Below are 25888 nucleotides of genomic sequence, written 5' to 3'. Positions count from 1 at the left end.
GAGAGGCTCGCAGAGTAATTTAAATAACCCCAACATTCCAAGAACAATGGGAGAGTTCCACAGAGTAATTTAAATAACTGCAACATTCCGAGAACAATGGGAGAGTTCCACAGAGTAATTTAAATAACGCCAACATTCCGAGAACAATGGCAGAGTTCTGCAAAGTGATTTAAATAAGGTCAACATTCCGACAACAATGGGAGAGTTCCACAGAGTAATGTATATAACGCCAACATTCTGAGAACAATTGGAGAGTTCCGCAGAGTAATTTAAAAAATGCCAACATACCGAGAACAAAGGTAGAGTTCCGCAGAGTAATATAAATAATGCAAACATTCCGAGAACAAAGGTAGAGTTCCGCAGAGTAATATAAACAACCCCAACATTCCGAGAACAATAGGAGAGTTCTGCAAACTAATTTAAATAACGCCAACATTCCGAGAACAAAGGGAGAGTTCCGCAGAGTGATTTAAATAACACCAACATTCCGAGAACAATAGGAGAGTTCCGAAAACTAATTTAAATAACCCCAACATTCCGAGAACAATGGGAGAGTTCTGCAGAGTAATTTAAATAATGCAAACATTCCGAGAACAAAGGTAGAGTTCTGCAGAGTAATATAAACAACCCCAACATTCCGAGAACAATAGGAGAGTTCTGCAAACTAATTTAAATAACGCCAACATTCCAAGAACAATGCGAGAGTTCTGCAGAGTGATTTAAATAACGCCAACCTTCCGAGAACAAAGGGAGTGTTCTGCAGAGTGATTTAAATAACGCCAACATTTTGAGAACAAAGGGAGAGTTCCACAGAGTAATTTAAATAATGCAAACATTCCGAGAACAAAGGGAGAGGCTCGCAGAGTAATTTAAATAACCCCAACATTCCAAGAACAATGGGAGAGTTCCACAGAGTAATTTAAATAACTGCAACATTCCGAGAACAATGGGAGAGTTCCACAGAGTAATTTAAATAACGCCAACATTCCGAGAACAATGGCAGAGTTCTGCAAAGTGATTTAAATAAGGTCAACATTCCGACAACAATGGGAGAGTTCCACAGAGTAATGTATATAACGCCAACATTCTGAGAACAATTGGAGAGTTCCGCAGAGTAATTTAAAAAATGCCAACATACCGAGAACAAAGGTAGAGTTCCGCAGAGTAATATAAATAATGCAAACATTCCGAGAACAAAGGTAGAGTTCCGCAGAGTAATATAAACAACCCCAACATTCCGAGAACAATAGGAGAGTTCTGCAAACTAATTTAAATAACGCCAACATTCCGAGAACAAAGGGAGAGTTCCGCAGAGTGATTTAAATAACACCAACATTCCGAGAACAATAGGAGAGTTCCGAAAACTAATTTAAATAACCCCAACATTCCGAGAACAATGGGAGAGTTCTGCAGAGTAATTTAAATAATGCAAACATTCCGAGAACAAAGGTAGAGTTCCGCAGAGTAATATAAACAACCCCAACATTCCGAGAACAATAGGAGGATTCTGCAAACTAATTTAAATAACGCCAACATTCCGAGAACAAAGGGAGAGTTCCGCAGAGTGATTTAAATAACACCAACATTCCGAGAACAATAGGAGAGTTCCGAAAACTAATTTAAATAACCCCAACATTCCGAGAACAATGGGAGAGTTCTGCAGAGTAATTTAAATAATGCAAACATTCCGAGAACAAAGGTAGAGTTCCGCAGAGTAATATAAACAACCCCAACATTCCGAGAACAATAGGAGAGTTCAGCAGAGTAATTTAAATAACTCCAACATTCCGAGAACAAAGGGAGCGTTCCGCAGAGTAATTTAAATAATCCCAACATTCCGAGAACAATGGGAGAGTTCCGCAAACTAATTTAAATAACCCCAACATTCCGAGAACAATGGGAGAGTTCTGCAAAATAATTTAATTAACCCCAACATTCCGAGAACAATCGGAGAGTTCTGCAAAATAATTTAATTAACGCCAACATTCCGAGAAAAATGGGAGAGTTCTGCAGAGTGATTTAAATAACGCCAACCTTCCTAGAACAAAGGGAGAGTTCTGCAGAGTGATTTAAATAACGCCAACATTTTGAAAACAAAGGGAGAGTTCCGCAGAGTAATTTAAATAACGCAAACATTCCGAGAACAAAGGGAGAGGCCCGCAGAGTAACTTAAATAACCCCAACATTCCGAGAACAAAGGAAGTGTTCCGCAGAGTAATTTAAATAACCCTAACATTCCGAGAACAATGGGAGAGTTCCGCAAACTAATTTAAATAACGCCAACATTCCAAGAACAATGTGAGAGTTCTGCAGAGTGATTTAAATAATGCCAACCTTCCGAGAACAAAGGGAGTGTTCTGCAGAGTGATTTAAATAACGCCAACATTTTGAGAACAAAGGGAGAGTTCCGCAGAGTAATTTAAATAATGCAAACATTCCGAGAACAAAGGGAGAGGCTCGCAGAGTAATTTAAATAACCCCAACATTCCAAGAACAATGGGAGAGTTCCACAGAGTAATTTAAATAACCGCAACATTCCGAGAACAATGGGAGAGTTCCACAGAGTAATTTAAATAACGCCAACATTCCGAGAACAATGGCAGAGTTCTGCAAAGTGATTTAAATAAGGTCAACATTCCGACAACAATGGGAGAGTTCCACAGAGTAATGTATATAACGCCAACATTCTGAGAACAATTGGAGAGTTCCGCAGAGTAATGTAAAAAATGCCAACATACCGAGAACAATGGGAGAGTTCCGGACAGTAATTTAAATAACGCAAACATTCCGAGAACAAAGGGAGAGGCCCGCAGAGTAATTTAAACAACCCCAACATTCTGAGAACAATGGGAGAGTTCCGCAGAGTAATTTAAATAATGCCAACATTCCGAGAACAATGGGAGAGTTCTGCAAAGTGATTTAAATAACCCCAACATTCCGAGAACAATGGGAGAGTTCCGCAGTGTAATTTAAATAACGCAAACATTCCGAGAACAAAGGGAGAGGCCCGCAGAGTAAATTAAAAAACCCCAACATTCCGAGAACAATGGGAGAGTTCCGCAAACTAATTTAAATAACGCCAACATTCCGAGAACAATGCGAGAGTTCTGCAGAGTGATTTAAATAACGCCAACCTTCCGAGAACAATAGGAGAGTTCTACAGAGTTACATAAATAATGCCAACATTTTGAGAACAAAGGGAGAGTTCCGCAGAGTAATTTAAATAACGCAAACATTCCGAGAACAATGGGAAAGTTCTGCAGAGTAATTTAAATAACCCCAACATTCCGAGAACAATGGGAGAGTTCCACAGGGTAATTTAAATAAGGCCAACATTCCGAGAACAATGGCAGAGTTTTGCAAAGTGATTTAAATAAGACCAACATTCCGAGAACAATGGGAGAGTTCCACAGAGTAATGTATATAACGCCAACATTCTAAGAACAATGGCAGAGTTCCGCAGAGTGATTTAAATAATGCCTACATTCCGAAAACAATGGTAGAGTTCAGCAGAGAAATTTAAATAATGACAACATTCTGATAACAATGGCAGAGTTCCGCAGAGTAATTTAAAAAACCCCAACATTCCGAGAACAATGGGAGAGTTCTGCAGAGTGATTTAAATAACACCAACATTCCGAGAACAATGGGAGAGTTCTGCAGAGTGATTTAAATAACGCCAACATTCCGATAACAATGGGAGAGTTCCAAAGAGTAATGTATATAACGCCAACATACTGAGAACAATGGGAGAGTTCCGCAGAGTAATTTAAGTAATGTCAACATTCTGAGAACAATGGGAGAGTTCCGCAAAATAATATAAATAACGCCAACATTCCGAGAACAATGGGAGAGTTCAGCAGAGAAATTTAAATAACGCAAACATTCCGAGAACAAAGAAAGAGTTCCGCAGAGTGATTTAAATAACACCAACATTCCAAGAACAATGGTAGAGTTCAGCAGAGTAATTTAAATAACTCCATCATTCCGAGAACAAAGTTAGAGTTACGCAGAGTAATTTAAATAACCTCAACATTCCGAGAACAATGGGAGAGTTCCGCAAACTAATTTAAATAACGCCAACATTCCGAGAAAAATGGGAAATTTCTGAAGAGTAATTTAAATAACTACAACATTCTGAGAACAAAGGGAGAGTTCCGCAGAGTAATTTAAATAACCCCAACATTCCGAGAACAATGGGAAAGTTCCGCAAACTAATTTAAATAAGGCCAACATTCCGAGAACAATGCGAGAGTTCTGCAGAGTGATTTAAATAATGCCAACCTTCCGAGAACAAAGGGAGAGTTCTGCAGAGTGATTTAAATAACGCCAACATTCCGAGAACAATGGGAGAGTTCCACACAGTAATTTAAATAATGCCAACATTACAATGGCAGAGTTCTGCAAAGTGATTTAAATAACGCCAATATTCCGAGAACAATGGTAGAGTTCCTCAGAGTAATTTAAATAATGCTAACATTCCGAGAACAAATGGAGAGTACAGCAGAGTAATTTAAATAACCCCAACCTTCCGAGAACAATGGGAGAGTTCCGCAGAGTGATTTAAATAACACCAACATTCCAAGAACAATGGGAGTGTTAGGCAGAGTAATTTAAATAATGCCAACATTCCGAGAACAATGGGAGAGTAGCACAGAGTAATTTAAATTACGCCAACATTTCGAGAACAATGGGACAGTTCCGCAGAGTAATTTAAATAATGCCAACATTCCGAGAACAATGGGAGAGTTCAGCAGAGTAATTTAAATAACGCAAACATTCTGAGACCAAAGGAAGAGTTCCGCAGAGTGATTTAAATAACACCAACATTCCGAGAACAATGGGAAAGTTCAGCAAACTAATTTAAATAAGGCCAACATTCCGAGAAAAATGCGAGAGTTCTGCAGAGTGATTTAAATAATGCCAACCTTCCGAGAACAAAGGGAGAGTTCCACAGAGTGATTTAAATAACACAAACATTCCGAGAACAAAGGGAGAGTTCTGCAGAGTAATTTAAATAACGCCAACATTCCGAGAACAAAGGGAGAGTTCCGCAGAGTGATTTAAATAACGCCAACATTCCGAGAACAATGGGAGAGTTCCGCAGAGTAATTTAAATAATGGCAACATTCCAAGAACAATGGGAGAGTTCCGCAGAGTAATTTAAATAACGCTAACATTCCGAGAACAATGGGAGAGTTCCACAGAGTAATTTAAATAACGCAAACATTCCGAGAACAAAGGGAGAGTTCCGCAGTTTAATTTAAATAACACAAACATTCCGAGAACAAAGGGAGAGTTCTGCAGAGTAATTTAAATAACGGAAAAATTCTGAGACCAAAGGGAGAGTTCCGCAGAGTAATGTAAATGAAGCAAACATTCCAATAACAATGGGAGAGTTCCACAGAGTAATTTAAATAACGCCAACATTTTGAGAACAAAGGGAGAGTTCCGCAGAAAGATTAAAATAACGCCAACTGTTATCAACTGGTGGTTTAGGAGCAACATGGGACGTGCTCTGGAGGAGGTGGTACCTGTACTGACCGCAGTTCCTGAGCTTAACACAACACTAGAAGTAGCTGTGGGATATTCCTGTCACTCCCTAGACACCTCGTCACAGCCGGAGGACTAACTACCCCTAAAGATAGAAACAGGAAAGCTATCTTGCCTCAGAGAGAATTCCCAAAGGACAGACAGCCCCCCACAAATATTGACTGTGAGTGGAGAGGGGAATGACATACACAGAATAAAACTGGGATGTAGCAAAGGAGGCCAATCTCGCTAGATAGACAGGACAGGACAGAATACTGTGCGGTCAGTATTAAAAACTAAATTAAAACTCCGCAGAGTAATTTAAATAATCCCAACATTCCGAGAACAATGGGAGAGTTCCGCAAACTAATTTAAATAACGCCAACATTCCAAGAACAATGGGAGAGTTCTGAAGAGTCATTTAAACATCTCCAACATTCCGAGAACAAAGGAAGTGTTCCGCAGAGTAATTTAAATAACGCCAACATTCTGAGAACAATGGGAGAGTTCCAGAGTAAATTAAATAACGCAAACATTCCGAGAAAAAAGGGAGCGGCCCGCAGAGTAATTTAAATAACCCCAACATTCCAAGAACAAAGGAAGTGTTCCGCAGAGTAATATAAATAATCCCAACATTTCGAGAACAATGGGAGAGTTCCGCAAACTAATTTAAATAACGCCAACATTCCGCGAACAATGCGAGAGTTCTGCAGAGTGATTTAAATAACGACAACCTTCCGAGAACAAAGGGAGAGTTCCGCAGAGTAATTTAAATAATGCAAACATTCCGAAAACAAAGGGAGAGGCCCGCAGAGGAATTTAAATAACCCCAACATTCCGAGAACAATGGGAGAGTTCTGCAGAGTAATTTAAATAACCCCAACATTCCGAGAACAATGGGAGAGTTCCACAGAGTAATTTAAATAACGCCAACATTCCGAGAACAATGGCAGAGTTCCACAGAGTAATGTATATAACGCAAACATTCTGAGAACAATGGGAGAGTTCCGCAGAATAATTTAAAAAATGCCAACATACCGAGAACAATGGGATAGTTCCGCACAGTAATTTAAATAACCCCAACATTCTGAGAACAATGGGAGAGTTTCGCAGAGTAATTTGAATAACCCCAACATTCCAAGAACAATGGGAGAGTTCCACAGAGTAATTTAAATAACGCCAACATTACAATGGTAGAGTTCTGCAAAGTGATTTAAATAACGCAAACATTCCGAGAACAAAGGGAGAATTCCGCAGAGTGATTTAAATAACACCCACATTCCGAGAACAATGGTAGAATTAAGCAGAGTAATTTAAATGACTCCAACATTCTGAGAACAAAGGGAGCGTTCCGCAGAGTAATTTAAATAACCCCAACATTCCGAGAACAATGGGAGAGTTCCGCAAACTAATTTAAATAACGACAACATTCCAAGAACAATGGGAGATTTCTGAAGAGTATTTTAAACATCTCCAACATTCTGAGAACAAAGGAAGTGTTCCGCAGAGTAATTTAAGTAACCCCAACATTCCGAGAACAATGGGAGAATTCCACAGAGTATTGTATATAACGCAAACATTCTGAGAACAATGGGAGAGTTCCGCAGAATAATTTAAAAAATGCCAACATACTGAGAACAATGGGAGAGTTCCGCACAGTAATTTAAATAACGCCAACATTCCGAGAACAATGGGAGAGTTCCACAGAGTAATTTAAATAACGCAAACATTCCGAGAACAAAGGGAGAGGCCCGCAGAGTAATTTAAATAACCCCAACATTCTGAGAACAATGGGAGAGTTCCGCAGAGTAATTTAAATAATGCCAACATTCCGAGAACAATGGGAGAGTTCTGCAAAGTGATTTAAATAACCCCAAAATTCCGAGAACAATGGGAGAGTTCCGCAGAGTAATTTAAAAAATGCCAACATACCGAGAACAATGGGAGAGTTCCGCACAATAATTTAAATAATGCCAACATTCCGAGAACAATGGGTGAGTTCCAGAGTAATTTAAATAACGCAAACATTTCGAGAACAAAGGGAGAGGCCCGCAGAGTAATTTAAATAACCCCAACATTCTGAGAACAATGGGAGAGTTCCACAGAGTAATTTAAATAACACCAACATTCCGAGAACAATGGGAGAGTTCTGCAAAGTGATTTAAATAACCCCAACATTCCAAGAACAATGGGAGAGTTTCGCAGAGTAATTTGAATAACCCCAACATTCCAAGAAGAATGGGAGAGTTCCACAGAGTAATTTAAATAATGCCAACATTAAAATGGTAGAGTTCTGCAAAGTGATTTAAATAACGCAAACATTCCGAGAACAAAGGGAGAATTCCGCAGAGTGATTTAAATAACACCAACATTCCGAGAACAATGGGAGAGTTCTGCAGAGTAATTTAAATAACCCCAACATTCCGAGAACAATGGGAGAGTTCCACAGAGTAATTTAAATAACGCCAACATTCCGAGAACAATGGCAGAGTTCCACAGAGTAATGTATATAACGCAAACATTCTGAGAACAATGGGAGAGTTCCGCAGAATAATTTAAAAAATGCCAACATACCGAGAACAATGGGATAGTTCCGCACAGTAATTTAAATAACCCCAACATTCTGAGAACAATGGGAGAGTTTCGCAGAGTAATTTGAATAACCCCAACATTCCAAGAACAATGGGAGAGTTCCACAGAGTAATTTAAATAACGCCAACATTACAATGGTAGAGTTCTGCAAAGTGATTTAAATAACGCAAACATTCCGAGAACAAAGGGAGAATTCCGCAGAGTGATTTAAATAACACCCACATTCCGAGAACAATGGTAGAATTAAGCAGAGTAATTTAAATGACTCCAACATTCTGAGAACAAAGGGAGCGTTCCGCAGAGTAATTTAAATAACCCCAACATTCCGAGAACAATGGGAGAGTTCCGCAAACTAATTTAAATAACGACAACATTCCAAGAACAATGGGAGATTTCTGAAGAGTATTTTAAACATCTCCAACATTCTGAGAACAAAGGAAGTGTTCCGCAGAGTAATTTAAGTAACCCCAACATTCCGAGAACAATGGGAGAATTCCACAGAGTATTGTATATAACGCAAACATTCTGAGAACAATGGGAGAGTTCCGCAGAATAATTTAAAAAATGCCAACATACTGAGAACAATGGGAGAGTTCCGCACAGTAATTTAAATAACGCCAACATTCCGAGAACAATGGGAGAGTTCCACAGAGTAATTTAAATAACGCAAACATTCCGAGAACAAAGGGAGAGGCCCGCAGAGTAATTTAAATAACCCCAACATTCTGAGAACAATGGGAGAGTTCCGCAGAGTAATTTAAATAATGCCAACATTCCGAGAACAATGGGAGAGTTCTGCAAAGTGATTTAAATAACCCCAAAATTCCGAGAACAATGGGAGAGTTCCGCAGAGTAATTTAAAAAATGCCAACATACCGAGAACAATGGGAGAGTTCCGCACAATAATTTAAATAATGCCAACATTCCGAGAACAATGGGTGAGTTCCAGAGTAATTTAAATAACGCAAACATTTCGAGAACAAAGGGAGAGGCCCGCAGAGTAATTTAAATAACCCCAACATTCCGAGAACAATGGGAGAGTTCCACAGAGTAATTTAAATAACACCAACATTCCGAGAACAATGGGAGAGTTCTGCAAAGTGATTTAAATAACCCCAACATTCCAAGAACAATGGGAGAGTTTCGCAGAGTAATTTGAATAACCCCAACATTCCAAGAAGAATGGGAGAGTTCCACAGAGTAATTTAAATAATGCCAACATTAAAATGGTAGAGTTCTGCAAAGTGATTTAAATAACGCAAACATTCCGAGAACAAAGGGAGAATTCCGCAGAGTGATTTAAATAACACCAACATTCCGAGAACAATGGTAGAATTAAGCAGAGTAATTTAAATGACTCCAACATTCTGAGAACAAAGGGAGCGTTCCGCAGAGTAATTTAAATAACCCCAACATTCCGAGAACAATGGGAGAGTTCCTCAGAGTAATTTAAATAATGCCAACATTCCGAGAACAAAGGGAGAGTTCCGCAGAGTGACTTAAATAATGCCTACATTCCGAGAACAATGGTAGAGTTCAGCAGAGAAATATAAATAACGCCAACATTCTGAGAACAAAGGCAGAGTTCTGCAGAGTAATTTAAATAACCCCAACATTCCGAGAACAATGGGAGAGTTCCGCAGAGTGATTTAAATAACACCAACATTCTGAAAACAATGGGAGTGTTCCACAGAGTAATTTAAATAACGCCAACATTCCGACAACAATGCGAGAGTTTTGCACAGTAATTTAAATAACAACAACATTCCGAGAACAATGGGAGAGTTCCACAGAGTAATTTAAATAACACCAACATTCCGAGAACAATGGGAGAGTTCTGCAAAGTGATTTAAATAACCCCAACATTCCAAGAACAATGGGAGAGTTTCGCAGAGTAATTTGAATAACCCCAACATTCCAAGAAGAATGGGAGAGTTCCACAGAGTAATTTAAATAATGCCAACATTAAAATGGTAGAGTTCTGCAAAGTGATTTAAATAACGCAAACATTCCGAGAACAAAGGGAGAATTCCGCAGAGTGATTTAAATAACACCAACATTCCGAGAACAATGGTAGAATTAAGCAGAGTAATTTAAATGACTCCAACATTCTGAGAACAAAGGGAGCGTTCCGCAGAGTAATTTAAATAACCCCAACATTCCGAGAACAATGGGAGAGTTCCTCAGAGTAATTTAAATAATGCCAACATTCCGAGAACAAAGGGAGAGTTCCGCAGAGTGACTTAAATAATGCCTACATTCCGAGAACAATGGTAGAGTTCAGCAGAGAAATATAAATAACGCCAACATTCTGAGAACAAAGGCAGAGTTCTGCAGAGTAATTTAAATAACCCCAACATTCCGAGAACAATGGGAGAGTTCCGCAGAGTGATTTAAATAACACCAACATTCTGAAAACAATGGGAGTGTTCCACAGAGTAATTTAAATAACGCCAACATTCCGACAACAATGCGAGAGTTTTGCACAGTAATTTAAATAACAACAACATTCCAAGAACAATGGGAGAGTTCCACAGTGTAATTTAAATAACGCCAACATTCTGATAACAATGGGAGAGTTCCAAAGAGTAATGTATATAACGCCAACATTCTGAGAACAATGGGAGAGTTCCGCAAACTAATTTAAATAACGCCAACATTCCAAGAACAATGGGAGAGTTCTGAAGAGTAACTTAAACATCTCCAACATTCCGAGAACAAAAGAAGTGTTCCGCAGAGTAATTTAAATAATCGCAACATTCCGAGAACAATGGGAGAGTTCCGTAAACTAATTTAAATAACGCCAACATTCCGAGAACAATGCGAGAGTTCTGCAGAGTGATTTAAATAACGCCAACCTTCCGAGAACAAAGGGAGAGTTCTGCAGAGTGATTTAAATAACGCCAACATTTTGAGAACAAAGGGAGAGGCATGCAGAGTAAATTAAATAACGCAAACATTCTGAGAACAAAGGGAGAGGCATGCAGAGTAATTTAAATAACCCCAACATTCCGAGAACAATGGGAGAGTTCCGCAGAGTAATTTAAATAGCCTCAACATTCCGAGAACAATGGGAGAGTTCCACAGAGAAATTTAAATAATGCCAACATTCCGAGAACAATGGCAGAGATCTGCAAAGTGATTTAAATAAGGCCAACATTCTGAGAACAATGGGAGAGTTCCACAGAGTAATGTATATAACGCCATCATTCTGAGAACAATGGGAGAGTTCCGCAGAGTAATTTAAAAAATGCCAACATACCGAGAACAATGGGAGAGTTCCACAGAGTAATTTAAATAACGCAAACATTCCAAGAACAAAGGGAGAGGCCCGCAGAGTATTTGAAATAACCCCAACCTTCCAAAAACAATGGGAGAGTTCCGCAGAGTATTTTAAATAACGCCAACATTCCGAGAACAATGTGAGAGTTCCGCAGTGTAATGTAAATAACCCCAACATTCAGAGAACAATGGGAGAGTTCCACAGGGTAATTTAAATAATGCCAACATTCTGAGAACAAATGGAGAGTTCAGCAGAGTAATTTAAATAACCCCAACCTTCCAAAAACAATGGGAGAGTTCCGCAGAGTGATTTAAATAACACCAACATTCCATGAACAATGGGAGTGTTAGGCAGAGTAATTTAAATAATGCCAAAATTCCGAGAACAATGGGAGAGTTCCGCAGAGTAATTTAAATAACGCAAACATTCCGAGAACAAAGGGAAAGTTCCGCAGAGTAATTTAAATAACTCCAACATTCCGAGAACAATGGGAGAGTTCCGCAAGCTAATTTAAATAACGCCAACATTCAGAGAACAATGGGAGAGTTCCTCAGAGTGATTTAAATAATGCCTACATTCCTAGAACAATGGTAGAGTTCAGCAGAGAAATATAAATAACACCAACATTCTGAGAACAAAGGCAGAGTTCTGCAGAGTAAGTTAAATAACCCCAACATTCCGAGAACAATGGGAGAGTTCCGCAGAGTGATTTAAATAACACCAACATTCCGAAAACAATGGGAGAGTTCCACAGAGTAATTTAAATAACGCCAACATTCCGACAACAATGCGAGAGTTCTGCACAGTAATTTTAATAACAACAACATTCCGATAACAATGGGAGAGTTCCAAAGAGTAATGTATATAACGCCAACATTCTGAGAACAATGGGAGAGTTCTGCAGAGTAATTTAAATAATGTCAACATTCCGAGAACAATGGGAGAGTTCCGCAGAATAATATAAATAACGCCAACTGTTGTGAATTTGCTTTTTGCTCCCTCTAGTGGTTACTAGTTTTTTGACTCTGGTTTTTCTGTCATTCCTTTTATCCGCACCTGGGTCGTTAGTTAGGGGTGTTGCTATATAAGCTCCCTGGACCTTCAGTTCAATGCCTGGCAACGTAGTTATCAGAGCTAGTCTGCTGTGCTCTTGTCTACTGATCCTGGTTCCAGTTATATCAGCTAAGTCTGCCTTTTGCCTTTTGCTATTTGTTTTGGTTTTGTATTTTTGTCCGGCTTGTTCCAAATCTATATCCTGACCTTCTCTGGAAGCTCTAGGGGGCTGGTGTTCTCCCCCCGGACCGTTAGACGGTTCGGGGGTTCTTGAATTTCCAGTGTGGATTTTGATAGGGTTTTTGTTGACCATATAAGTTACCTTTCTTTATTCTGCTATCAGTAAGCGGGCCTCTCTGTGCTAAACCTGGTTCATTTCTGTGTTTGTCATTTCCTCTTACCTCACCGTCATTATTTGTGGGGGGCTTCTATCCAGCTTTGGGGTCCCCTTCTCTGGAGGCAAGAAAGGTCTTTGTTTTCCTCTACTAGGGGTAGCTAGATTCTCCGGCTGGCGCGTGTCATCTAGAATCAACGTAGGAATGATCCCCGGCTACTTCTAGTGTTGGCGTTAGGAGTAGATATATGGTCAACCCAGTTACCACTGCCCTATGAGCTGGATTTTTGTATTCTGCAGACTTCCACGTTCCTCTGAGACCCTCGCCATTGGGGTCATAACAGCCAACATTCCGAGAACAATGGGAGAGTTCAGCAGAGTAATTTAAATAACGCAAACATTCTGAGAACAAAGGAAGAGTTCCGCAGAGTGAGTTAAATAACACCAACATTCCGAGTACAATGGTAGAGTTCAGCAGAGTAATTTAAATAACTCCAACATTCCGAGAAGAAAGGGAGTTACGCAGAGTAATTTAAATAACCTCAACATTCCGAGAACAATGGGAGAGTTCCGCAAACTAATTTAAATAACGCCAACATTCCGAGAACAATGGGAAAGTTCCGCAAACTAATTTAAATAAGGCCAACATTCCGAGAACAATGCGAGAGTTCTGCAGAGTGATTTAAATAATGCCAACCTTCCGAGAACAAAGGGAGAGTTCCACAGAGTGATTTAAATAAGCAAACATTCCGAGTACAAAGGGAGAGTTCTGCAGAGTAATTTAAATAACGCCAACATTCCGAGAACAAAGGGAGAGTTCCGCAGAGTGATTTAAATAATGCCAACATTCCGAGAACAATGGGAGAGTTCCGCAGAGTAATTTAAATAATGGCAACATTCCAAGAACAATGGGAGAGTTCCGCAGAGTAATTTAAATAACGCTAACATTCCGAGAACAATGGGAGAGTTCCACAGAGTAATTTAAATAATGCAAACATTCCGAGAACAAAGGGAGAGTTCTGCAGTTTAATTTAAATAACACAAACATTCCGAGAACAAAGGGAGAGTTCTGCAGAGTAATTTAAATAACGGAAAAATTCCGAGAACAAAGGGAGAGTTCCGCAGAGTAATGTAAATGAAGCAAACATTCCAATAACAATGGGAGAGTTCCACAGAGTAATTTAAATAACGCCAACATTTCGATAACAAAGGGAGAGTTCCGCAGAAAGATTAAAATAACGCCAACTGTTATGAACTGGTGGTTTAGGAGCAACATGGGACATGCTCTGTAGGAGGTGGTACCTGTACTGACCGCAGTTCCTGAGCTTAACACAACACTAGAAGTAGCCGTGGGATGTTCCTGTCACTCCATAGACACCTCGTCACAGCTGGAGGACTAACTACCCCTAAAGATAGAAACAGGAAAGCTATCTTGCCTCAGAGAAAATTCCCAAAGGACAGACAGCCCCTCACAAATATTGACTGTGAGTGGAGAGGGGAATGACATACACAGAATGAAACCAGGATGTAGCGAAGGAGGCCAATCTCGCTAGATAGACAAGACAGAATACTGTGCGGTCAGTATTAAAAACTAGAAAAATCCACCACAGAGTTTACAAAAATCTCCACACCTGACTAAAGGTGCAGAGGGTAAATCTGCTTTCCAGAGCTTCCAGCTTAACTGAATAAAACCATACTGACAAGCTGGACTAGAGATAACATAGAATGTGCTGAACGATTAAGTCCACAACAAGTGAACTGCAAAAGAACAAAGCAAGGACTTATCTTTGCTGAACTGGACAGAATATCAGGGAAATCCAAGAGAGATGTAAATCCAATCAGGAACCATTTACAACTGGCACTGGCTGAAGGACAGAGCCAGGATAAATAGCCGAGCCAGAATAGACGATCAGTGGAAGCAGCTGCTGACTGCTAAATCCAAGAAGCAGCAGTTCCAATTAAATACACAGGAGGGAGCCGAAGAGCAGAACTCACAAAAGTGCCACTTACAACCACCGGAGGGAGCCAAAGAGCGGAATTCACAACAGCCAACATTCCGAAAACAATGGTAGAGTTCAGCAGAGTCATTTAAATAACTTCAACATTCCGAGAACAAAGGGAGAGTTCCACAGAGTAATTTAAATAACCCCGACATTCCGGGAACAATGGGAGAGTTCGGCAAACTAATTTAAATACCGCCAACATTCCGAGAGCAATGGGAGAGTTCTGCAGAGTAATTTAAATAACTCCAGCAATCTGAGAACAAAGGGAGAGTTCTGCAGAGTGATTTAAATAACCCCAATATTCCGAGAACAATGGGAGAGTTCCGCAAACTAATTTAAATAACGACAACATTCCGAGAACAATGCAAGAGTTCTGCAGAGTGATTTAAATAAAGCCAACCTTCCGAGAACAAAGGGAGAGTTCCGCATAGTGATTTCAATAACGCAAACATTCCGAGAACAAAGGGACAGTTCCGCAGAGTAATTTAAATAACCCCAACATTCCGAGAACAATGGGAGAGTTCCGCAGAGTAATTTAAATAACGCTAACATTCCGAAAACAATGGGAGAGTTCCACAGAGTAATGTATATAACGCCAACATTCTGAGAACAATGGGAGAGTTCCACAGAGTAATTTAAATAACCGCAACATTCCGAGAACAATGGGAGAGTTCCACAGAGTAATTTAAATAACGCCAACATTCCGAGAACAATGGCAGAGTTCACAATTGGAGAGTTCCGCAGAGTAATTTAAAAAATGCCAACATACCGAGAACAAAGGTAGAGTTCCGCAGAGTAATATAAATAATGCAAACATTCCGAGAACAAAGGTAGAGTTCCGCAGAGTAATATAAACAACCCCAACATTCCGAGAACAATAGGAGAGTTCCGCAGAGTAATTTAAAAAATGCCAACATACCGAGAACAATGGGAGAGTTCCGCACAATAATTTAAATAATGCCAACATTCCGAGAACAATGGGTGAGTTCCAGAGTAATTTAAATAACGCAAACATTTCGAGAACAAAGGGAGAGGCCCGCAGAGTAATTTAAATAACCCCAACATTCCGAGAACAATGGGAGAGTTCCACAGAGTAATTTAAATAACACCAACATTCCGAGAACAATGGGAGAGTTCTGCAAAGTGATTTAAATAACCCCAACATTCCAAGAACAATGGGAGAGTTTCGCAGAGTAATTTGAATAACCCCAACATTCCAAGAAGAATGGGAGAGTTCCACAGAGTAATTTAAATAATGCCAACATTAAAATGGTAGAGTTCTGCAAAGTGATTTAAATAACGCAAACATTCCGAGAACAAAGGGAGAATTCCGCAGAGTGATTTAAATAACACCAACATTCCGAGAACAATGGTAGAATTAAGCAGAGTAATTTAAATGACTCCAACATTCTGAGAACAAAGGGAGCGTTCCGCAGAGTAATTTAAATAACCCCAACATTCCGAGAACAATGGGAGAGTTCCTCAGAGTAATTTAAATAATGCCAACATTCCGAGAACAAAGGGAGAGTTCCGCAGAGTGACTTAAATAATGCCTACATTCCGAGAACAATGGTAGAGTTCAGCAGAGAAATATAAATAACGCCAACATTCTGAGAACAAAGGCAGAGTTCTGCAGAGTAATTTAAATAACCCCAACATTCCGAGAACAATGGGAGAGTTCCGCAGAGTGATTTAAATAACACCAACATTCTGAAAACAATGGGAGTGTTCCACAGAGTAATTTAAATAACGCCAACATTCCGACAACAATGCGAGAGTTTTGCACAGTAATTTAAATAACAACAACATTCCAAGAACAATGGGAGAGTTCCACAGTGTAATTTAAATAACGCCAACATTCTGATAACAATGGGAGAGTTCCAAAGAGTAATGTATATAACGCCAACATTCTGAGAACAATGGGAGAGTTCCGCAAACTAATTTAAATAACGCCAACATTCCAAGAACAATGGGAGAGTTCTGAAGAGTAACTTAAACATCTCCAACATTCCGAGAACAAAAGAAGTGTTCCGCAGAGTAATTTAAATAATCGCAACATTCCGAGAACAATGGGAGAGTTCCGTAAACTAATTTAAATAACGCCAACATTCCGAGAACAATGCGAGAGTTCTGCAGAGTGATTTAAATAACGCCAACCTTCCGAGAACAAAGGGAGAGTTCTGCAGAGTGATTTAAATAACGCCAACATTTTGAGAACAAAGGGAGAGGCATGCAGAGTAAATTAAATAACGCAAACATTCTGAGAACAAAGGGAGAGGCATGCAGAGTAATTTAAATAACCCCAACATTCCGAGAACAATGGGAGAGTTCCGCAGAGTAATTTAAATAGCCTCAACATTCCGAGAACAATGGGAGAGTTCCACAGAGAAATTTAAATAATGCCAACATTCCGAGAACAATGGCAGAGATCTGCAAAGTGATTTAAATAAGGCCAACATTCTGAGAACAATGGGAGAGTTCCACAGAGTAATGTATATAACGCCATCATTCTGAGAACAATGGGAGAGTTCCGCAGAGTAATTTAAAAAATGCCAACATACCGAGAACAATGGGAGAGTTCCACAGAGTAATTTAAATAACGCAAACATTCCAAGAACAAAGGGAGAGGCCCGCAGAGTATTTGAAATAACCCCAACCTTCCAAAAACAATGGGAGAGTTCCGCAGAGTATTTTAAATAACACCAACATTCCGAGAACAATGTGAGAGTTCCGCAGTGTAATGTAAATAACCCCAACATTCAGAGAACAATGGGAGAGTTCCACAGGGTAATTTAAATAATGCCAACATTCTGAGAACAAATGGAGAGTTCAGCAGAGTAATTTAAATAACCCCAACCTTCCGAAAACAATGGGAGAGTTCCGCAGAGTGATTTAAATAACACCAACATTCCATGAACAATGGGAGTGTTAGGCAGAGTAATTTAAATAATGCCAAAATTCCGAGAACAATGGGAGAGTTCCGCAGAGTAATTTAAATAACGCAAACATTCCGAGAACAAAGGGAAAGTTCCGCAGAGTAATTTAAATAACTCCAACATTCCGAGAACAATGGGAGAGTTCCGCAAGCTAATTTAAATAACGCCAACATTCAGAGAACAATGGGAGAGTTCCTCAGAGTGATTTAAATAATGCCTACATTCCTAGAACAATGGTAGAGTTCAGCAGAGAAATATAAATAACACCAACATTCTGAGAACAAAGGCAGAGTTCTGCAGAGTAAGTTAAATAACCCCAACATTCCGAGAACAATGGGAGAGTTCCGCAGAGTGATTTAAATAACACCAACATTCCGAAAACAATGGGAGAGTTCCACAGAGTAATTTAAATAACGCCAACATTCCGACAACAATGCGAGAGTTCTGCACAGTAATTTTAATAACAACAACATTCCGATAACAATGGGAGAGTTCCAAAGAGTAATGTATATAACGCCAACATTCTGAGAACAATGGGAGAGTTCTGCAGAGTAATTTAAATAATGTCAACATTCCGAGAACAATGGGAGAGTTCCGCAGAATAATATAAATAACGCCAACTGTTGTGAATTTGCTTTTTGCTCCCTCTAGTGGTTACTAGTTTTTTGACTCTGGTTTTTCTGTCATTCCTTTTATCCGCACCTGGGTCGTTAGTTAGGGGTGTTGCTATATAAGCTCCCTGGACCTTCAGTTCAATGCCTGGCAACGTAGTTATCAGAGCTAGTCTGCTGTGCTCTTGTCTACTGATCCTGGTTCCAGTTATATCAGCTAAGTCTGCCTTTTGCCTTTTGCTATTTGTTTTGGTTTTGTATTTTTGTCCGGCTTGTTCCAAATCTATATCCTGACCTTCTCTGGAAGCTCTAGGGGGCTGGTGTTCTCCCCCCGGACCGTTAGACGGTTCGGGGGTTCTTGAATTTCCAGTGTGGATTTTGATAGGGTTTTTGTTGACCATATAAGTTACCTTTCTTTATTCTGCTATCAGTAAGCGGGCCTCTCTGTGCTAAACCTGGTTCATTTCTGTGTTTGTCATTTCCTCTTACCTCACCGTCATTATTTGTGGGGGGCTTCTATCCAGCTTTGGGGTCCCCTTCTCTGGAGGCAAGAAAGGTCTTTGTTTTCCTCTACTAGGGGTAGCTAGATTCTCCGGCTGGCGCGTGTCATCTAGAATCAACGTAGGAATGATCCCCGGCTACTTCTAGTGTTGGCGTTAGGAGTAGATATATGGTCAACCCAGTTACCACTGCCCTATGAGCTGGATTTTTGTATTCTGCAGACTTCCACGTTCCTCTGAGACCCTCGCCATTGGGGTCATAACAGCCAACATTCCGAGAACAATGGGAGAGTTCAGCAGAGTAATTTAAATAACGCAAACATTCTGAGAACAAAGGAAGAGTTCCGCAGAGTGAGTTAAATAACACCAACATTCCGAGTACAATGGTAGAGTTCAGCAGAGTAATTTAAATAACTCCAACATTCCGAGAAGAAAGGGAGTTACGCAGAGTAATTTAAATAACCTCAACATTCCGAGAACAATGGGAGAGTTCCGCAAACTAATTTAAATAACGCCAACATTCCGAGAACAATGGGAAAGTTCCGCAAACTAATTTAAATAAGGCCAACATTCCGAGAACAATGCGAGAGTTCTGCAGAGTGATTTAAATAATGCCAACCTTCCGAGAACAAAGGGAGAGTTCCACAGAGTGATTTAAATAAGCAAACATTCCGAGTACAAAGGGAGAGTTCTGCAGAGTAATTTAAATAACGCCAACATTCCGAGAACAAAGGGAGAGTTCCGCAGAGTGATTTAAATAATGCCAACATTCCGAGAACAATGGGAGAGTTCCGCAGAGTAATTTAAATAATGGCAACATTCCAAGAACAATGGGAGAGTTCCGCAGAGTAATTTAAATAACGCTAACATTCCGAGAACAATGGGAGAGTTCCACAGAGTAATTTAAATAATGCAAACATTCCGAGAACAAAGGGAGAGTTCTGCAGTTTAATTTAAATAACACAAACATTCCGAGAACAAAGGGAGAGTTCTGCAGAGTAATTTAAATAACGGAAAAATTCCGAGAACAAAGGGAGAGTTCCGCAGAGTAATGTAAATGAAGCAAACATTCCAATAACAATGGGAGAGTTCCACAGAGTAATTTAAATAACGCCAACATTTCGATAACAAAGGGAGAGTTCCGCAGAAAGATTAAAATAACGCCAACTGTTATGAACTGGTGGTTTAGGAGCAACATGGGACATGCTCTGTAGGAGGTGGTACCTGTACTGACCGCAGTTCCTGAGCTTAACACAACACTAGAAGTAGCCGTGGGATGTTCCTGTCACTCCATAGACACCTCGTCACAGCTGGAGGACTAACTACCCCTAAAGATAGAAACAGGAAAGCTATCTTGCCTCAGAGAAAATTCCCAAAGGACAGACAGCCCCTCACAAATATTGACTGTGAGTGGAGAGGGGAATGACATACACAGAATGAAACCAGGATGTAGCGAAGGAGGCCAATCTCGCTAGATAGACAAGACAGAATACTGTGCGGTCAGTATTAAAAACTAGAAAAATCCACCACAGAGTTTACAAAAATCTCCACACCTGACTAAAGGTGCAGAGGGTAAATCTGCTTTCCAGAGCTTCCAGCTTAACTGAATAAAACCATACTGACAAGCTGGACTAGAGATAACATAGAATGTGCTGAACGATTAAGTCCACAACAAGTGAACTGCAAAAGAACAAAGCAAGGACTTATCTTTGCTGAACTGGACAGAATATCAGGGAAATCCAAGAGAGATGTAAATCCAATCAGGAACCATTTACAACTGGCACTGGCTGAAGGACAGAGCCAGGATAAATAGCCGAGCCAGAATAGACGATCAGTGGAAGCAGCTGCTGACTGCTAAATCCAAGAAGCAGCAGTTCCAATTAAATACACAGGAGGGAGCCGAAGAGCAGAACTCACAAAAGTGCCACTTACAACCACCGGAGGGAGCCAAAGAGCGGAATTCACAACAGCCAACATTCCGAAAACAATGGTAGAGTTCAGCAGAGTCATTTAAATAACTTCAACATTCCGAGAACAAAGGGAGAGTTCCACAGAGTAATTTAAATAACCCCGACATTCCGGGAACAATGGGAGAGTTCGGCAAACTAATTTAAATACCGCCAACATTCCGAGAGCAATGGGAGAGTTCTGCAGAGTAATTTAAATAACTCCAGCAATCTGAGAACAAAGGGAGAGTTCTGCAGAGTGATTTAAATAACCCCAATATTCCGAGAACAATGGGAGAGTTCCGCAAACTAATTTAAATAACGACAACATTCCGAGAACAATGCAAGAGTTCTGCAGAGTGATTTAAATAAAGCCAACCTTCCGAGAACAAAGGGAGAGTTCCGCATAGTGATTTCAATAACGCAAACATTCCGAGAACAAAGGGACAGTTCCGCAGAGTAATTTAAATAACCCCAACATTCCGAGAACAATGGGAGAGTTCCGCAGAGTAATTTAAATAACGCTAACATTCCGAAAACAATGGGAGAGTTCCACAGAGTAATGTATATAACGCCAACATTCTGAGAACAATGGGAGAGTTCCACAGAGTAATTTAAATAACCGCAACATTCCGAGAACAATGGGAGAGTTCCACAGAGTAATTTAAATAACGCCAACATTCCGAGAACAATGGCAGAGTTCACAATTGGAGAGTTCCGCAGAGTAATTTAAAAAATGCCAACATACCGAGAACAAAGGTAGAGTTCCGCAGAGTAATATAAATAATGCAAACATTCCGAGAACAAAGGTAGAGTTCCGCAGAGTAATATAAACAACCCCAACATTCCGAGAACAATAGGAGAGTTCTGCAAACTAATTTAAATAACGCCAACATTCCGAGAACAAAGGGAGAGTTCCGCAGAGTGATTTAAATAACACCAACATTCCGAGAACAATAGGAGAGTTCCGAAAACTAATTTAAATAACCCCAACATTCCGAGAACAATGGGAGAGTTCTGCAGAGTAATTTAAATAATGCAAACATTCCGAGAACAAAGGTAGAGTTCCGCAGAGTAATATAAACAACCCCAACATTCCGAGAACAATAGGAGAGTTCTGCAAACTAATTTAAATAACGCCAACATTCCGAGAACAAAGGGAGAGTTCCGCAGAGTGATTTAAATAACACCAACATTCCGAGAACAATGGTAGAGTTCAGCAGAGTAATTTAAATAACTCCAACATTCCGAGAACAAAGGGAGCGTTCCGCAGAGTAATTTAAATAATCCCAACATTCCGAGAACAATGGGAGAGTTCCGCAAACTAATTTAAATAACCCCAACATTCCGAGAACAATGGGAGAGTTCTGCAAAATAATTTAATTAACGCCAACATTCCGAGAAAAATGGGAGAGTTCTGCAGAGTGATTTAAATAACGCCAACCTTCCTAGAACAAAGGGAGAGTTCTGCAGAGTGATTTAAATAACGCCAACATTTTGAAAACAAAGGGAGAGTTCCGCAGAGTAATTTAAATAACGCAAACATTCCGAGAACAAAGGGAGAGGCCCGCAGAGTAACTTAAATAACCCCAACATTCCGAGAACAAAGGAAGTGTTCCGCAGAGTAATTTAAATAACCCTAACATTCCGAGAACAATGGGAGAGTTCCGCAAACTAATTTAAATAACGCCAACATTCCAAGAACAATGCGAGAGTTCTGCAGAGTGATTTAAATAACGCCAACCTTCCGAGAACAAAGGGAGTGTTCTGCAGAGTGATTTAAATAACGCCAACATTTTGAGAACAAAGGGAGAGTTCCGCAGAGTAATTTAAATAATGCAAACATTCCGAGAACAAAGGGAGAGGCTCGCAGAGTAATTTAAATAACCCCAACATTCCAAGAACAATGGGAGAGTTCCACAGAGTAATTTAAATAACTGCAACATTCCGAGAACAATGGGAGGGTTCCACAGAGTAATTTAAATAACGCCAACATTCCGAGAACAATGGCAGAGTTCTGCAAAGTGATTTAAATAAGGTCAACATTCCGACAACAATGGGAGAGTTCCACAGAGTAATGTATATAACGCCAACATTCTGAGAACAATTGGAGAGTTCCGCAGAGTAATTTAAAAAATGCCAACATACCGAGAACAAAGGTAGAGTTCCGCAGAGTAATATAAATAATGCAAACATTCCGAGAACAAAGGTAGAGTTCCGCAGAGTAATATAAACAACCCCAACATTCCGAGAACAATAGGAGAGTTCTGCAAACTAATTTAAATAACGCCAACATTCCGAGAACAAAGGGAGAGTTCCGCAGAGTGATTTAAATAACACCAACATTCCGAGAACAATAGGAGAGTTCCGAAAACTAATTTAAATAACCCCAACATTCCGAGAACAATGGGAGAGTTCTGCAGAGTAATTTAAATAATGCAAACATTCCGAGAACAAAGGTAGAGTTCTGCAGAGTAATATAAACAACCCCAACATTCCGAGAACAATAGGAGAGTTCTGCAAACTAATTTAAATAACGCCAACATTCCAAGAACAATGCGAGAGTTCTGCAGAGTGATTTAAATAACGCCAACCTTCCGAGAACAAAGGGAGTGTTCTGCAGAGTGATTTAAATAACGCCAACATTTTGAGAACAAAGGGAGAGTTCCACAGAGTAATTTAAATAATGCAAACATTCCGAGAACAAAGGGAGAGGCTCGCAGAGTAATTTAAATAACCCCAACATTCCAAGAACAATGGGAGAGTTCCACAGAGTAATTTAAATAACTGCAACATTCCGAGAACAATGGGAGAGTTCCACAGAGTAATTTAAATAACGCCAACATTCCGAGAACAATGGCAGAGTTCTGCAAAGTGATTTAAATAAGGTCAACATTCCGACAACAATGGGAGAGTTCCACAGAGTAATGTATATAACGCCAACATTCTGAGAACAATTGGAGAGTTCCGCAGAGTAATTTAAAAAATGCCAACATACCGAGAACAAAGGTAGAGTTCCGCAGAGTAATATAAATAATGCAAACATTCCGAGAACAAAGGTAGAGTTCCGCAGAGTAATATAAACAACCCCAACATTCCGAGAACAATAGGAGAGTTCTGCAAACTAATTTAAATAACGCCAACATTCCGAGAACAAAGGGAGAGTTCCGCAGAGTGATTTAAATAACACCAACATTCCGAGAACAATAGGAGAGTTCCGAAAACTAATTTAAATAACCCCAACATTCCGAGAACAATGGGAGAGTTCTGCAGAGTAATTTAAATAATGCAAACATTCCGAGAACAAAGGTAGAGTTCCGCAGAGTAATATAAACAACCCCAACATTCCGAGAACAATAGGAGGATTCTGCAAACTAATTTAAATAACGCCAACATTCCGAGAACAAAGGGAGAGTTCCGCAGAGTGATTTAAATAACACCAACATTCCGAGAACAATAGGAGAGTTCCGAAAACTAATTTAAATAACCCCAACATTCCGAGAACAATGGGAGAGTTCTGCAGAGTAATTTAAATAATGCAAACATTCCGAGAACAAAGGTAGAGTTCCGCAGAGTAATATAAACAACCCCAACATTCCGAGAACAATAGGAGAGTTCAGCAGAGTAATTTAAATAACTCCAACATTCCGAGAACAAAGGGAGCGTTCCGCAGAGTAATTTAAATAATCCCAACATTCCGAGAACAATGGGAGAGTTCCGCAAACTAAATTAAATAACCCCAACATTCCGAGAACAATGGGAGAGTTCTGCAAAATAATTTAATTAACCCCAACATTCCGAGAACAATCGGAGAGTTCTGCAAAATAATTTAATTAACGCCAACATTCCGAGAAAAATGGGAGAGTTCTGCAGAGTGATTTAAATAACGCCAACCTTCCTAGAACAAAGGGAGAGTTCTGCAGAGTGATTTAAATAACGCCAACATTTTGAAAACAAAGGGAGAGTTCCGCAGAGTAATTTAAATAACGCAAACATTCCGAGAACAAAGGGAGAGGCCCGCAGAGTAACTTAAATAACCCCAACATTCCGAGAACAAAGGAAGTGTTCCGCAGAGTAATTTAAATAACCCTAACATTCCGAGAACAATGGGAGAGTTCCGCAAACTAATTTAAATAACGCCAACATTCCAAGAACAATGCGAGAGTTCTGCAGAGTGATTTAAATAATGCCAACCTTCCGAGAACAAAGGGAGTGTTCTGCAGAGTGATTTAAATAACGCCAACATTTTGAGAACAAAGGGAGTGTTCCGCAGAGTAATTTAAATAATGCAAACATTCCGAGAACAAAGGGAGAGGCTCGCAGAGTAATTTAAATAACCCCAACATTCCAAGAACAATGGGAGAGTTCCACAGAGTAATTTAAATAACCGCAACATTCCGAGAACAATGGGAGAGTTCCACAGAGTAATTTAAATAACGCCAACATTCCGAGAACAATGGCAGAGTTCTGCAAAGTGATTTAAATAAGGTCAACATTCCGACAACAATGGGAGAGTTCCACAGAGTAATGTATATAACGCCAACATTCTGAGAACAATTGGAGAGTTCCGCAGAGTAATGTAAAAAATGCCAACATACCGAGAACAATGGGAGAGTTCCGGACAGTAATTTAAATAACGCAAACATTCCGAGAACAAAGGGAGAGGCCCGCAGAGTAATTTAAACAACCCCAACATTCTGAGAACAATGGGAGAGTTCCGCAGAGTAATTTAAATAATGCCAACATTCCGAGAACAATGGGAGAGTTCTGCAAAGTGATTTAAATAACCCCAACATTCCGAGAACAATGGGAGAGTTCCGCAGTGTAATTTAAATAACGCAAACATTCCGAGAACAAAGGGAGAGGCCCGCAGAGTAAATTAAAAAACCCCAACATTCCGAGAACAATGGGAGAGTTCCGCAAACTAATTTAAATAACGCCAACATTCCGAGAACAATGCGAGAGTTCTGCAGAGTGATTTAAATAATGGCAACATTCCAAGAACAATGGGAGAGTTCCGCAGAGTAATTTAAATAACGCTAACATTCCGAGAACAATGGGAGAGTTCCACAGAGTAATTTAAATAACGCAAACATTC

The sequence above is a fragment of the Ranitomeya variabilis genome, chromosome 1, assembly GCF_051348905.1.
Source record: "Ranitomeya variabilis isolate aRanVar5 chromosome 1, aRanVar5.hap1, whole genome shotgun sequence".
Taxonomy (NCBI): domain Eukaryota; kingdom Metazoa; phylum Chordata; class Amphibia; order Anura; family Dendrobatidae; genus Ranitomeya; species Ranitomeya variabilis.
Note: the sequence above shows the minus strand (reverse complement) of the source record.